The sequence below is a fragment of the Hyla sarda genome, chromosome 2 (genome assembly GCF_029499605.1).
Source record: "Hyla sarda isolate aHylSar1 chromosome 2, aHylSar1.hap1, whole genome shotgun sequence".
Taxonomy (NCBI): domain Eukaryota; kingdom Metazoa; phylum Chordata; class Amphibia; order Anura; family Hylidae; genus Hyla; species Hyla sarda.
Window position 1 is genome coordinate 67,597,972 of NC_079190.1, and position 16,626 is coordinate 67,614,597.

General features: G+C 49.6%; 1 long non-coding RNA gene across 1 annotated transcript in view; it reads left to right on the forward strand.

Moving 5' to 3' along the window:
* The window catches only part of LOC130358569 (uncharacterized), a 29,405-nt gene extending 14,837 nt beyond the window's left edge, over positions 1 to 14,568 (forward strand). Inside the window, exon 3 of the long non-coding RNA XR_008889571.1 lies at positions 14,477 to 14,568. This is a non-coding gene — a long non-coding RNA (uncharacterized LOC130358569). The remainder of the gene's footprint in view (positions 1 to 14,476) is intronic.
* The last annotated feature ends 2,058 nt before the right edge of the window (positions 14,569 to 16,626 follow it).

The window sequence follows — 16,626 nt, forward strand, 5'->3', positions numbered from 1 at the left end:
TGATATTCCTACAGACCTCCACCTCGGAAAGGATTTTCTGCTGGGTCGACACTAAACACCGTGCATTCCACGTGTAGTACCTAACCACTAAACTAACTAAGAATAAAGTGCCCCGGTCTAGGCCACCCAGTGTCCTGAATGCCCCATAAGCCCACTCCGGATAGGTAAGGCCGGCAAGTTGACTCCAGCCGATGGAAGCGCCCACCCGGTTGTAAACCCCTATATTAAAGGGACAGTGAAGCAGGAAGTGGTCCATGCTTTCCAGCGTGTCCCCACACTCTTCTCGGGGACATCCCCGGTCATCAGAGTTCCTGCACTTCAGGTTGTCCCTTACATATAGCTTCCCCTGAAAGCAGCGCCAGGCCAAGTCCCAAAACTTCTGGGGGATCCTTTTCATGTTTAAAAGGTACAACCCCACCCTCAGATCCCGACCTGGGCAGTCCCTGAGCGCCAGAGGCCTCTGGAAGTGGGTCAACAGAACCCGTTTGTCAAGGAACTGCCTTGACTGGCTCCTGATCTCCCACACTCCCAGACCCCACCGACGTATCGCCTTCAGAGTCGGGGTAGCGTAAGCCGGAAGATATCCATGGGGCGTACGGAGGTCCTTCACTTGCCCTCCTGTCTCCCATTCCTGGAAGAAAGGCCGAAACCATTCCCTGCAGTACCCATGGAGGAGCCCTCTCTGACCAGAGGTTTGAGATGTTAGCTTTTAAAAAGGTGTTCGTTAAGAACACCACAGGGTTTACCATAGATAAACCCCCTAGTCTCCTCGTGCGGTACGTAACCTCCCTCTTGACTAGGTTCATCCTGTTCCCCCATAACAGTTGGAAAAACAGGCTGTAGATCCTAGTGTAGTAAGCCTCTGGCAAGATACATACGCTGCCCAGATAGATAAACAAGGGGAGCAGGTACGATTTGATCAGGTGTACCCTTTCCCTGAGGATCAAAGACCAACCCTTCCACTGGTCCACCTTCTGAGTGGCATCCTGGAGCTTACCATCCCAGTTTTTGGTGGGATAATCATCCTGGCCAAATGTGATGCCTAAGACTTTTGCTGATTCTTGGGGCCCTGGAAGGGTGTCCGGGAGATCAAACGTGGGATCCCCCCCTCCCAGCCAGAGACTCTCACACTTATCCCGGTTGATCTTAGACCCGGATGCCTCCGAGTAGCATTCCACCTCCGACATCACCACATCAACCCCCTCTCTCTCGAAAGTGACATCTTCGGCGTACGCCACTACCCCCTGGATGGCCCCCGGCTCCGCCAGACTCATCCCGACTCCCGCCAACGGTCCGCAACTCATCCTCCTAAGGAAGGGATCGATCGCGAACACATATAACAGCGGGCTCAAAGGACAACCCTGACGGACTCCAGACCCCACTCCAAAAGAGTGGCCAGACCACCCGTTCACCAGTGGGAAACTCTCTGCCCCTGCATACAAGATCTTAAGCCAATTAACAAAAGTACTCGGTAAGCCATATCTCAGGAGGACGGACCAGAGGTACTCCTGGTTCACCCGATCAAATGCTTTGGCCTGATCCAAGGACAGCAAGTATCCCTTCCAGAAACCCGCACTACTCCGCTCCACTGCCTCCCTGACACTAAGGACAGCACTTAAGGTGCTTCGGCCTGGAACAGTGCAGTGCTGGGCCTTCGAAAGGAGCCGGGGTGCAAACTTCACCAGCCGATTAAACAGTATCTTGGCCAGAAGCTTCCTGTCCGTATTGAGAAGAGCTATGGGTCTCCAATTCTCAATACGGCTGGGATCTTTACCCTTTGAGAGAAGAATCAGGGCTGACCTCCTCATTGACTTTGGCAGAGTGCCCGAGGATGGACACTCATTGAATACCTCAGTCAAGAGGGGAGCTAAAGACTCCTTAAAGGTCCTGTACCACTCAGATGTTAAGCCATCCGGACCTGGCGACTTCTTGGGGGCAAGTCCCTCGATCGCCAGTCTCACTTCCTCTTCCCTGATCTCTTCTGCCAAAACGCCAAGAGAGGGGGCTACCCCTGGCTCAGGAATGGTTTCAGCCAGGAAACCCGACATCACATCCCGATCCAGATCCTTCCTTCCCAAGAGGTGAGAGTAGAAGGATCTGACGATCTCCAAGATCCCTGATCTGGACCGATTCAGAGATCCTGTACTATCAATCAGTCCTGAAATGACTTTACTACTCACTGACATCTTACAGTTTCTGTAAGGGTCGGGCGAGCGGTACCTCCCGTAATCCCTCTCAAAAACCAAAGATGCGTGCCTATCGTACTGACACCTCATCAGCAAGGATTTCACTCTGGAGATATCCTCTCGGCTACCTCCAGTCGAGACGAGAAGCTTAAGTTTCCTCCTTAGAGCCTGATACAGGCGATACCTGTTCAGGGACCTGAGGCTCGAGAGCTGGCGGAAGAACCCCGCAACCCGCTTCTTGAATATCTCCCACCACTCTGACTTACTACTACATAGGCCCAGTAAAGGTACCTGACCCTGAAGAAAATCCTCAAAGGACTGTCTTATCTCCGCTTCCTCCAGGAGGGACGAATTCAGCTTCCAATAACCTTTTCCCATCCGGGGGGTTTCTGAAACATTCAGGGAAAACAAAATCATACAGTGATCGGAGAACTCTACCTCAACCACGGACACTGCGGAAGAGACGGCTTCCTCCTTTAAATAAAACCTATCTATTCTAGACCTGCGACTACCTTGATGATAGGTGAAACCCGCGTGGCCTGAGGGGCTCCGGATGTGGGCATCCTCTAGGCGAGCTTCTCTAGCTATGCTAATCAGCGCCACACTATCGCAAGTCAGCGGACTATTGGAGCCTCTCCTATCTTGGGACCTCGTGACATTATTGAAGTCCCCTCCAAAGTTCACCTGCCGATTCGTAAAAAGAAAGGGCTTAATCCTCATAAAGAGATCTTTACGGCCCCGCTTAGTTTGCGGGGCGTAGATGTTAATGAGCCGGAGCTCTTGGCCCTTCAAGAAGACATCTAAGATCAGGCACCTCCCCATTTCTAATTCAATAACCCGTCGGCATTCAACAGGAGCGGTAAAAAGGACCGCCACCCCACTATACGGCTCAGCCGCAAGAGACCAGTGGGAGGGCCCGCGCCTCCACTCTCTTCTGGCTTTTACCAGAGAGGCTAGATCTGACAACCTGGTCTCCTGTAAAAAGAAAATGTCGGCTTCAACGCGGCCGAGAAAATCAAAGGCTGCGAATCTAGCCGTATCCGACTTTATGCTGGCACAATTAATAGATGCCAGCGTCAATGGGGTGAGTGCCGCCATACAGGGTGATTAAATTAGACGGCCACACCCTTTACTTTTGTTTTCCCTTCTTTTTTGCCCCCCCATCCCCCGAAGAAGACGAGAGGGCAGGACCACTCTTGGATCTTTTTTTTTATTCAGATAGATCCATATTATCCCCGTCTCCGTCCGGCCCCGGTCGAGCCCTGCCCTCTGAGGAAGGTGCCTCAATAGGACAGGGCCTAGTTCCTCCCAGAGGCTCTTTCTCCCTAGGAACCTCGACCTCACCCTCCCCAGCCAAGGAGGGGGAGGAGATGGTATCGAGGACGAGGTACCGGTTTGACAGGTCAACCAGAGGGGGGGCAGTCAGGCTTCCGTTTTGAACCTGGCCCGTAGTACAAGGAACAGAGGGCTCTGACCTCTTCTTTCTCCCTTTCCTTTTGCCCTTGTCTTTCTTTTTAGGCCTCTCCCCACTCTCCTCATCCACACCTTCATAGTGGGAGGAATCGGACGGGTCGGCCATATTGCCTTCCTCTCTGTGAAGCCTCCTGATCTCCCCATCCAACACATCCTCCTCCAGGGCTTCAGCGGTTACAGGGCCAGCTTCAGGAGCAGAGGCCGGAGCTACCCCCGTCACCTGGGCACTCTCCAGCTCCCTACTCCTTCTACGATTTTCCTCCCGCCTTAGTTTGGCGGGGCCCTTTTTCCTCCTCACGAGCCCTGTTGCGCCCCCATCCCTGCCCATACCCTCCCCGGCCGAGGCAACTTCACAGCTCTCCTCAGCCGGAGCGGCCGCTGCACGGGCGAAGGCGCTAGGACAACGGCTAAATGGGTGCCCAAGGACACCACACAGGTGGCACCGAATCTGCCTACAGGATGCGGCCAGATGTCCCACCCCACCACACAAAGCGCAGACCTGTACAGTACAGGCTGCGCTAAAGTGGGTGGGGCTGCCACACCTGTGACAGACCTTAGGCTGCCCCTGGTAGAAGACCTGGATCCTATCACGTCCAAGGAAGGCGGCTGACGGAATGTGGGCAACCGTACTCCTTGAACGCTTGAGTTTGACGGAAAACGTCCAGGCCCCGGACCAGATCCCGTGCTCATCCAAGTTTTTCTTGGGCATGTCCGTCACATCCCCATACCGTCCGAGCCAGGTCATGATGTCATAACAAGAAAGTGACTCGTTACGGGTCAAAACGGTCACGTTCTTGACAGCATTCTGACGGGAAATCGCCTTTACGGCGAAATCCCGCCAGCCGGGCTCGTTTTTTGCCACTTCGTAATTCAACCAGAAGAGTTCGAGACCCTCTGGCCGAACAAAACTGACGTCAAACTCAGACGATCCGTAGGGGTGAATCAGGGCAAAGATGTCACTCGCCCTGAATTCCATCTGAAGGAGGAGCTCAACCACTTTAGCGCGAGGTGGGCACGCATCCTCGCCCCTCCAAATCAGACGGACCACATTCCTACAGTTATTGTCCTGCCCGGTTGTCGGGAGGGACCAGACCACCTCCCCATTCCGCTCTCGGAAAGCCCCCAAACCGTGCCTCTCTATCCAGAAAGACAGGTCGACCTCACCCCTTCCCTCTACCTGGATCGACCTGTCACCCCTGCGTAGAGCCTCCAGGAGGCGCTGTTGCAAATGGCCCCCAGGGCCGGACGGAGACGGGGACCCCCCTGAACCCCCGGCAGTGACATTAGCATAGCTCCTAGGAGCAGTCACTGCCGGGGGGGGGGGGGGGGGGGCAGCCGGACCAGACCCAGAGTCAGAACCACTTACAACACCATTCACACCACAACTCTCAACCTCTTTATTTCCAGCCATACTACTACCACTCCCATCAACATTCAATCCACTGACACTCCCACATACACTCCTCTCACCCACAACACTACTACACCCATCAATATCACATCCTACATTCTTGTCCTGACTAACAAATTCTGGGCTGGCTGGGACTTTGGCTGGCTTTAGTAAAGTACTTTGTGCTGGCTTAGCCGCTGCTGGGGTCGACGCCGATGGTTTCTCCTTCATGGCTGATATCATATCTTCATTCTGGGGCTGCCCCACCGGGCGCACCCCAGCTCCTCCCACAGCGCCAGCACCTGCTTCACCCAACTTCACAGGCTCTGTGGATAATCCCGGCGCCCGGACACTCCCCTCCCTCACAGAGGAGTGCCCCGCAGTGCCGGTAATGCCCACAGTACTCGGGGAACCGCCCCCCCGAGCACACAGGGGCATAACTCGCGCTGCCCACCATGAGCCCATCCTGCCCCTCCCTACCGGCAGTATGGGTGGGCTTCACATCTATTGCGTCTGCAGCTTTTACTGACGCCATGCTGTACCCCCCATGCTGGCTCCGTTCCACCACAGAAACGGAGTCTGGCAGTCTGGGGGGCCCAGCAGCCTGAACCAGCTTTGCAGCTGGCCCAGACTGCTGGAAAGGAACAAACACGTACTTCACTGATTCTTGTGTCTTTTGCTTTTTCCTCTTAACTGCCACATCATCACAGAGATCATCACCAAAGGTGAAATGCTGGAGGTGGGCTGGGGACTCCTGCATGACTATCGCCCTTAGCAATCCCCCAGCCTCACTCTCCACATCATCCTCCTCGCTCTCACTTGAAGGAAGAGCCACCTGGGCCGTTTCAATATAGCTGTCCTGGGTGGCCTGGGTGTCACAGGGAGCAGCCACAGGCACAGCGTCTTCCTCCACATTCTCATCCTTTTCCTCATCACCACCATCCTCACTTTCTTCACCGCCACTACTCTCCCCATCATCCACCTCCACCTTACCTGGGGATTTCGTGGCGGCAAACCGGTCTTCATTAATCAGCTTTTCCCGGAAATACCGCTTCCATCAAGGATCTCGTCTCTCCTCTCCTCCAGCTTCACAATTTCGCTTTTCAGCACTGTGATCCTCTTTCTTAGCTCTGGCCTGTTCTTTTTGGACCCCGTGCTCACCAGATTCTGAGCCACACGTAGATCCTCCCTGGCCATCCTCAGCTCCTTACCGCACTGGTCATATTCCGCAAAGCGTGCGGCCATGCGGGAGCAGTATGTATCGCTCGACACCTTGGGCCCTCTCTCTGCCCACATCACCACTCTTTTCCTCCTCGCCTTGCTTCCTCCAGATCTCTGGTTGGCACCCGTCGCCGTGGAAGCAGAGCCTGCATTGCTGCAGACTCTGCCAGATTTTCTTCCTCCGGCCGGAACAATGGCTGTTGCAGTTTTCTCTCCACCCCCCACCAGCCTGGAAGAACGGGGAGTGGAGGCTCGAGATTTCCGGGGCTCCATGCAGGGGAGGCTCTCCCCAGGAGTCTGCCACCCTCCTGGGAAAAGCAGTTAGAACACCTGCCTCTGTAGTCCTCTTGGAAGTCCTGGAGAGCTCAAACAGGGACACACCCGCACGCTTCTCACACTGAACAGCTGTGTTTCACAGGATGTGCTCTCTGCTGACACCTCTGTCCATGTCAGGAACTGTCCAGATTAGAAGACAATCCCCATAAAAAACCTATCCTGCTCTGGACAGTTCCTGACACGGACAGAAGTGTCAGCAGAGAGCACTGACTGGAAAGAACTTCACACATTTCTGTGAAGTATATCTGTAGTATACAGCAGCTGATAACTACTAGAGGGGTTAAGATTATTTAATAGAAGTCATTTACAAATCTGTTTAATTTCATGGCACCAGTTGATTTGAAAACATTTTTTTCCACTGGAGTTCCCCTTTAAATGTAATATTATATATGTCCACCAGATCCACTTAGATTCAGATCATTGACTGGAAGTCAAGTACAACCCAAGGTCAAGTTGTAGCCATAAACCCTTACAATTTTCAGCTCCAGGACCTCCTGTCAGGTCATACCACTTCCAAAACTCGATTAATATCCACATAACATTGGGTGGCCGTGTATATTAAAGGGCACCAGTCACCGGAACAGGACCCTTCACTTTTATTACATCTGTAAAACAGACCTAATAAGGCCGTGCAATACCCATCATCAGGTCGGGAAATAAAGTGCCTATTATGCACTTGTTCACTGAGCAAAGTGATTTTCAACATGAAATGATGTGGAAGAACTTGACTGGTCTGCAAAATGCTCTGACCTCAACCTCATCAAATAGCCTTAAAACCCAAAGGAGCCATGGCAGCGTGCCAGGCCATATATCCTTACTTCTCCATGGACTTGAATGCTCACAGCCATGTTTGATAACCTTAGGCTACATTCACACATTGGTGATTTGCCAATGTCTATTTTTACAAAAGGATCTTCAGAAAAAAGCAAGGCAGCTCTGCTGTGGATGTGCAAACGGAGCTTATCCATACTGTTTCCTGAATAATGAATATTATAAATACTCTAGCAGATGGCAGCACCAACGTCCGCCTTTAATCTAGGTTGCAAAAGATCCTTTTAGTGTAGATTTCAGTATTAATTCTGTGCCAAATCATTGACACGTGAACTTCAAAGGGGTACTCTGCCCCTAAGCATCTTATCCCCTATCCAAAGGATAGGTGTTACGCCTAGCGCTCCGGGTCCCCGCTCCTCCCCGGAGCGCTCACGGCGTCTTTCTCCCTGCAGCTCCCCGGTCAGTCCCGCTGACCGGGAGCGCTGCACTGTCATGGCCGTTGGGGATGCGATTCGCACAGCGGGACGCGCCCGCTCGCGAATCGCATCCCAGGTCACTTACCCGTTCCCGTCCCCTGCTGTCATGTGCTGGCGCGCGCGGCTCCGCTCTCTAGGGCGCGCGCGCGCCAGCTCCCTGAGACTTAAAGGGCCAGTGCACCAATGATTGGTGCCTGGCCCAATTAGCTTAATTGGCTTCCATCTGCTCCCTGCCTTTATCTGACCTCCTCCCATGCACTCCCTTGCCGGATCTTGTTGCCTTGTGCCAGTGAAAGCGTTTTGTGTGTCCAAAAGCCTGTGTACCAGTACTTCTGCTATCCACTCTGACTACGAACCTTGCCGCCTGCCCCCGACCTTCTGCTACGTCCGACCTTGCTTCTGTCTACTCCCTTGTACCGCGCCTATCTTCAGCAGCCAGAGAGGTTGAGCCGTTGCTAGTGGATACGACCTGGTCACTACCGCCGCAGCAAGTCCATCCCGCTTTGCGGCGGGCTCTGGTGAAAACCAGTAGTGACTTAGAACCGGTCCATTAGCACGGTCCACGCCAATCCCTCTCTGGCACAGAGGATCCACCTCCTGCCAGCCGGCATCGTGACAGTAGATCCGGCCATGGATCCCGCTGAAGTTCCTCTGCCTGTTGTCGCCAACCTCCCCACACTGGTCGCCCAGCAAGCCCGACAGATTGCCCAACAAGATCACCAGCTGTCGTACTTGACCACCATGACTCAGCAACTCCAGTCGCAGCTACAGCAGATTCAGTCTCAGCTACAGCAGCAGCAACCATCTCCTCCGCCAGCTCCTGCACCTCTTCCGCAGCGAGTGGCCACTCCTAGCCTCCGCCTGTCCTTGCCGGACAAATTTAATGGGGACTCTAAGTTTTGCCGTGGCTTTCTTTCGCAATGTTCCCTGCATTTGGAGATGATGTCGGATCAGTTTCCTACTGAAAGGTCTAAGGTGGCTTTCGTAGTCAGCCTTCTGTCTGGAAAAGCCCTGTCATGGGCCACACCGCTCTGGGACCGCAATGACCCCGTCACTGCCTCTGTACACTCCTTCTTCTCGGAAATTCGAAGTGTCTTTGAGGAACCTGCCCGAGCCTCTTCTGCTGAGACTGCCCTGCTGAACCTGGTCCAGGGTAATTCTTCCGTTGGCGAGTACGCCATACAATTCCGTACTCTTGCTTCTGAACTATCCTGGAATAATGAGGCCCTCTGCGCGACCTTTAAAAAAGGCCTATCCAGCAACATTAAAGATGTTCTGGCCGCACGAGAAACTCCTGCTAACCTGCATGAACTCATTCATCTAGCCACTCGCATTGACATGCGTTTTTCTGAGAGACATCAAGAGCTCCGCCAGGAAAAAGACTTAGATCTCTGGACACCTCTCCCACAGTCTCCACTGCAATCTGCGCCTAGGCCTCCCGCCGAGGAAGCCATGCAAGTGGATCGGTCTCGCCTGACCCTGGAAGAGAGGAATCGCCGTAAGGAAGAGAATCTTTGTCTGTACTGTGCCAGTACCGAACATTTTTTGGTGGATTGCCCTATCCGTCCTCCACGTCTGGGAAACGCACGCTCGCACCCAGCTCTCGTGGGTGTGGCGTCTCTTGATGCTAAGTCGGCTTCTCCACGTCTCACGGTGCCTGTACGGATTTCTACTTCAGCCAGCTCTTCCCTCTCAGCCGTGGCCTGCCTGGATTCTGGTGCCTCTGGGAATTTTATTCGGGAGTCCTTGGTGAATAAATTCCGCATTCCGGTGACCCGTCTTGTCAAGCCACTCCACATTTCCGCGGTCAACGGAGCCAGGTTGGATTGCACCGTGCGTTACCGCACGGAGCCCCTCCTAATGTGCATCGGACCTCATCACGAGAAGATTGAATTTTTGGTCCTTCCCAATTGCACTTCCGAAATTCTCCTTGGACTACCCTGGCTTCTACACCATTCCCCAACCCTGGACTGGTCCACTGGGGAGATCAAGAGTTGGGGTCCCTCTTGTTCCAAGGACTGCCTTAAACCGGTTCCCAGTACTCCCTGCCGTGACCCTGTGGTTCCTCCTGTATCCGGTCCCCCTAAGGTCGTTAGGGACTCTGCCTGCCACAGAAAATGCCTCTCCCCCCCTCCCAGTCCACTCAGGCAAGCCTCGGTGCCTCCTCATGGCCCTCGTCCTGGTGTCACACTGCCCCGTGCCAGGCCTCGCCCTCTGCCCTCCCTCCCCATTCCCACTCCTGCTGTACTGCCTGCCATTGAGGAAACCATCCATTCCTTCCCGGTGTCCTCATCCCAGGGGAGGCAGTCACCGGACAAAAAAAAGGGGAGACCTAAGGGGGGGGGTACTGTTACGCCTAGCGCTCCGGGTCCCTGCTCCTCCCCGGAGCGCTCACGGCGTCTTTCTCCCTGCAGCTCCCCGGTCAGTCCCGCTGACCGGGAGCGCTGCACTGTCATGGCCGTTGGGGATGCGATTCGCACAGCGGGACGCGCCCGCTCGCGAATCGCATCCCAGGTCACTTACCCGTTCCCGTCCCCTGCTGTCATGTGCTGGCGCGCGCGGCTCCGCTCTCTAGGGCGCGCGCGCGCCAGCTCCCTGAGACTTAAAGGGCCAGTGCACCAATGATTGGTGCCTGGCCCAATTAGCTTAATTGGCTTCCATCTGCTCCCTGCCTTTATCTGACCTCCTCCCATGCACTCCCTTGCCGGATCTTGTTGCCTTGTGCCAGTGAAAGCGTTTTGTGTGTCCAAAAGCCTGTGTACCAGTACTTCTGCTATCCACTCTGACTACGAACCTTGCCGCCTGCCCCCGACCTTCTGCTACGTCCGACCTTGCTTCTGTCTACTCCCTTGTACCGCGCCTATCTTCAGCAGCCAGAGAGGTTGAGCCGTTGCTAGTGGATACGACCTGGTCACTACCGCCGCAGCAAGTCCATCCCGCTTTGCGGCGGGCTCTGGTGAAAACCAGTAGTGACTTAGAACCGGTCCACTAGCACGGTCCACGCCAATCCCTCTCTGGCACAGAGGATCCACCTCCTGCCAGCCGGCATCGTGACAATAGGGAATAAGATGTCTGATCACGGGGGGTTCAGCCCCCCCCCCCACGAAATCTCCAGCACGGCACCCCAGTCATCCGGTGATCGAAGCGATCTCCGCTCAATGCCGGATAAAGGACGACCACAGCCGTCACGCCGCCTGCGTTAATTTCTATGGGAGGAGGCATGACGACTATGTATTAGCTGTCACACCCCCTACCATAGACATGAATGGAGGGATAGTGGTGTGATGACACTAACATGAAAGCCCCCACGGTCAGACATCTTATCCCTTTATTCTTTGGATAGGGGTTAAGATGTCTAGGGGTGGAGTACCCCTTTAAGTCTTCCGAGAATGCTGTTCAGGAGGGTCAGCCTCTGAGAACTTTTATGCATGTCTGCAGACTTTGCAGTACCTGGTTCTGCCCGGGGAGCCCATTTGTTTAAGAAACAACTTTACACCTCTTATGGCTTTGCCCCTTTGCTCAGGCCCTATTGAATGTCCTAGAATTTAGACTCTGTTCCCAGGAGTAGTCTATCGCACCACACAGTTCATTATGGACTATTTCCTGGGGATCTCACAGGAGGGGCTATGCAGGAGGCCTAGTACCTTATGAACTGTAATAAGGACACTTAGTTTGCCAGTAAAATGTCTGATTAAAAATTTGGAGATGATCTGTATCCTGGACTGCTTGCTGGCTGGTTTTCAGACTGCCTAGAAACTATTCCATCATGGACAATCCGGATATTGAGGGAGAAGGATTAACATTCTCCATCCCCTTCTTCCCTTATCATCTCCTGTCCCTACCTCCTTTTCCTCCAATCCCTATCCTCTATCACTGTTTGCAATGCTTTACTGATTGACTTTGTTTTAGTATGTGTGTAGGAATGTTAGTGTAGCATGTGGTATGATTTATAGCATCGGAAGACTCTGCTGTATGTGCTGCATGTTGTACTGCCGTGCTATGTACCAAAAATTGTATCCATTTATTGTATGTTTAGGACGATTGACTGCTAATAAAGTTATTTTCAATCAAAAAGAATTATGCAGACTTTTAAACTTGCTAATGGGAGGATAATCCCTACATAATGGCCCTTGGGTCTGGAATAATATGTTTTAAGCAACAGGACCAGATTATAAAGGAGGCAAAAAGGGTAGTCCCCTGCCCAAAAAAAATCTCAAGTCCTTTTCAGAATTTAAAAGGGTATTACAGCCCCAGCAAAAAGATTGAAAAATAACCCTTAGGGATATATAACAATACAAAAGAAACTATACTCACCTGCCCCAATCCCATGGAGTTGCAAAACCGACATCTTTCAGTCCTTGTTGCTTACCACTGCTTCCTGGTTCCTGTTATGAATGACTCTACAGGAAGTGCCTTTGAACCAAACACAACAGTGACCCACTTTGGACCATGACTGACTGAGGTTCCTGTGGTGTTGACAAATCACACAAACCAGGAAGCAGCAGTAAGTGGCGGGAACCAGGAGATGTCAGATATACCCTGAGTCACTTTCAAATTTTTTGAATAGATTTGTAAATTACTTCTATTAAAAAAAAATCTTAATCCTTCCAGTGGTTATCAGCTGCTGAAGTTGAGTTGTTCTTTTTTTTGCCTGACAACAGTGCTCTCTGATGACACCTCTGTCTGTGTCAGGAACTTTCCAATGCATTAGAGATTTGCTATGGGGATTTGCTCCTACTCTGGACAGTTCCTGAGACAGACAGAGGTGTCAGCAGAGAGCCCTGTTGTCAGACAGAAAAGAACAACTCAACTTCAGCAGCTGATAACTATTGAAAGGATTAGGCTTTTTTTTATATAGAAGTAATTTACAAATCTGTTTAACTTTCTGTAGCCAGTTGATATAGAAAAAAGGTGTTTTCCTGAAATACCCCATTAACCCCTTAACGACGCAGGACGTATATTTACGTCCTGCGCCGCCTCCCGCGATATGAAGCGGGATCGCGCCGCGATCCTGCATCATATCGCGTGGGTCCCAGCGCTAATCAACGGCCGGGACCCGCGGCTAATACCACACATCGCCGATCGCGGCGATGTGCGGTATTAACCCTTTAGAAGCGGCGGTCAAAGCTGACCGCCGCTTCTAAAGTGAAACTGAAAGTATCCCGGCTGCTCGGTGAAATCGCGGCGTCCCGAACAGCTGATCGGACACCGGGAGGGCCCTTACCTGCCTCCTCGGTGTCCGATCGACGAATGACTGCTCCGTGCCTGAGATCCAGGCAGGAGCAGTCAAGCGCCGATAATGCTGATCACAGGCGTGTTAATGCACGCCAGTGATCAGCATAGGAGATCAGTGTGTGCAGTGTTATAGGTCCCTATGGGACCTATAACACTGCAAAAAAAAAGTGAAAAAAAAGTGTTAATAAAGGTCATTTAACCCCTTCCCTAATAAAAGTTTGAATCACCCCCCTTTTCCCATAAAAAAAATAAAACAGTGTAAAAAAAAAAAAAAAAAAAACATATGTGGTATCGCCGCGTGCGTAAATGTCCGAACTATAAAAATATATCATTAATTAAGCTGTACGGTCAATGGCGTACGCGCAAAAAAATTCCAAAGTCCAAAAAAGCGTATTTTGGTAACTTTTTATAACATAAAAAAATGAATAAAAAGTGATCAAAAAGTCAGATCAAAACAAAAATCATACCAATAAAAACTTCAGATCACGGCGCAAAAAATAAGTCCTCATACCGCCCTGTACGTGGAAAAATAAAAAAGTTATAGGGGTCAGAAGATGACATTTTTAAACGTATAAATTTTCCTGCATGTAGTTATGATTTTTTCCAGAAGTGCGACAAAATCAAACCTATATAAGTAGGGTATCATTTTAACCGTATGGACCTACAGAATAATGATAAGGTGTAATTTTTACCGAAATATGCACTGCGTAGAAACGGAAGCCCCCAAAAGTTACAAAATGGCGTTTTTTTTTCGATTTTGTCGCACAATGATTTTTTTTTCCGTTTCGCCGTGCATTTTTGGGTAAAATGACTAATTTCACTGCAAAGTAGAATTGGTGACGCAAAAAATAAGCCATAATATGGATTTTTAGGTGGAAAATTGAAAGGGTTATGATTTTTAAAAGGTAAGGAGGAAAAAACGAAAGTGCAAAAACGGAAAAACCCTGAGTCCTTAAGGGGTTAAATGTTTTTACATTCCTATATGATTTTCATGTCATTTGTGTATAGGGAACCTCAATAAGATCCTGTGATCAGTATTAAATGACCGTCACTGTCACTTTGTGCAAGAACAGTTATCATGATTGGTAAATTCCCCCAAGCATATGTCAGACACTTTAGATAATAAGAAATTCAGAGCTATGATCAACCCTGATGATGTCAGCAAATAATAGAGGTACTTGAGGTACATGAGGTATATGCGGTGCATAAAACAAGCTCCTAAAATACTTACTTGGTCACTGCACATTCAATAACCTGTGCATAAAGCAATAGTACAAGTGGATATAAGATGCTTTATAGCACATAATATTAGAATTAAATGCCTCTTTTGAACCTGATCAAGCTCTTTTCCTGTCCCTCCTAAACTCATTATCTCACTGAGGCATCAGGTTACATGCTCCCCTTACAAGTCTATGGAGAAGGAAAGGGGGTTTACTGGAGAGGGACAGAGGAAAAGAGACAGATACAAGTAAAGGATCTGGTAAGTGTTTTATCTCTCATGAGTGCTTGATTCCCAGATTATTCTGTTCAGAACTACTCTATAATGTCCTTCATGCTGATGCTTCAGGTGGTGTACAAGTGTATGGCAGACATCATATAATTTAGGCTCCACTAGCTCAGGGTTAAGCAAACATTGGAGATTGTGACTACAGAGGGGAAAGCTTGTTAAAAATGCATATGCAAGTGATATATTATCCAGAAACACTATATGTATGGCATAAACCTTATTCTAAAATGTTTAATTAAAGTTCGGTGACCAAACCAAAGTGGTGATAATGTGATTTTAGTATTTTTCCAATTGTCTTTGAGCCACTGAGAGTCCCATCCATGGTGTACAGCTATTTCTTATTCTCTCCATTCCAATGGGTGGGACCAGAGTTTGGCTGCTTGCCAGTAGTACACATACATAGACTTCCTTTTTCTTACTTCTCTGGCCAATCAAAGCACATCATTCTCTATGTCATGACATAGTGCTGGATATAACAGGCTGGCACTGTGCTGGGGGATGATTACACAGTACAGTACTAGATGTGGAGAGAGTAAGGGTTACTGATGCACTTGGTTTGCAAGGTGCTACTGTATATGAGCAGAAATTAAAGAAACAGCTGCAGCAGAAACACAACTAAGCACTAAGCTGCTGCTGAGAAGCTAAAGAGGGGGGGAGATTGCTCTGCAGCACTGTGGACATACAGCAGTAGATGTGTTGGAATAAACTACACAAGGGGCAACTGTCCTAAGTTTTATGGGTTTTCAGAAATGAAAGAGAAGCCTTGATTTACCTTTAGGGACCATGTAGATCATGTTCAGCAGGGAGACTGGCTCAACTTGCAGGTACACAGCCCAGGCTTTCTTGGTCTTTATTAGTCTCCTGCACATAGCACATGCTAAATCCCATGACCACTTCCTGCAATTTGTCCTGATCTAGCTGTTACTAAAGACAGATTTCTCCTGAGAACAGGCAGTGGACAGCAGTCAGACACCTAGTGACCAAGTCTTCAGAGCTTTTTTTCTCGGGTAAAGTCATTTTTTCGGTTAAAGGGGTATTCCAGGAAAAAACTTTTTTTTTTTATATATATATATATATATCAACTGGCTCCAGAAAGATAAACAGATTTGTAAATAACTTCTATTAAAAAATCTTAATCCTTTCAGTACTTATGAGCTTCTGAAGTTAAGGTTGTTCTTTTTTGTCTAAGTGCTCTCTGATGACACGTGTCTCGGGAAACGCCCAGTTTAGAAGAGGTTTGCTATGGGGATTTGCTTCTAAACTGGGCGTTTCCCGAGACAGGTGTCATCAGAGAGGACTTAGACAGAAAAGAACAACCTTAACTTCAGAAGCTCATAAGTACTGAAAGGATTAAGATGTTTTTTAATAGAAGTCATTTACAAATCTGTTTAACTTTCTGGAGCCAGTTGATATATATATATATATATATATATATATATATATATATATATATATATATATAAGTTTTTTTTCCTGGATAGCCCCTTTAATGAAAGGATTTACAAGAATATACAACAACACTATCGCACTTTACTTTGTAATGAATAAACCAATGGTCAAAGAAGCTTGTATATTTACAGGTTTTATTTATTTTTCTTTCAAAATACAAACATATTACCTTGTCATTATAGTTAAAAAAAATATGATAGTAAACGTTACATAGCCCGAAAGGCAGCATGGCAACTAAACCAACACGTGACATCTATGACAATGTAGAACAGTGTTCCCCAAACTGTGGCCCTCCAGATGTTGCAAAACTACAATTCCCAGCATGCCTGGACAGCCGTTGGCTGTCCAGGCATGCTGGGAGTTGTAGTTTTGCAACATCTGGAGGGCCACAGTTTGGGGACCACTGATGTCGAACATAAGCCGTGTATGCTAGACAGTATTCTAAGAGATTATTGAAGATCCACTGATAAAACATCAGGATATTGCATTGCGTGAGCAAACAAAACTATAATCATGGTATATAATATTGTTGGGATATGATAAAACATGTAGAATAATATAAAACATAACACAGTATTGGTT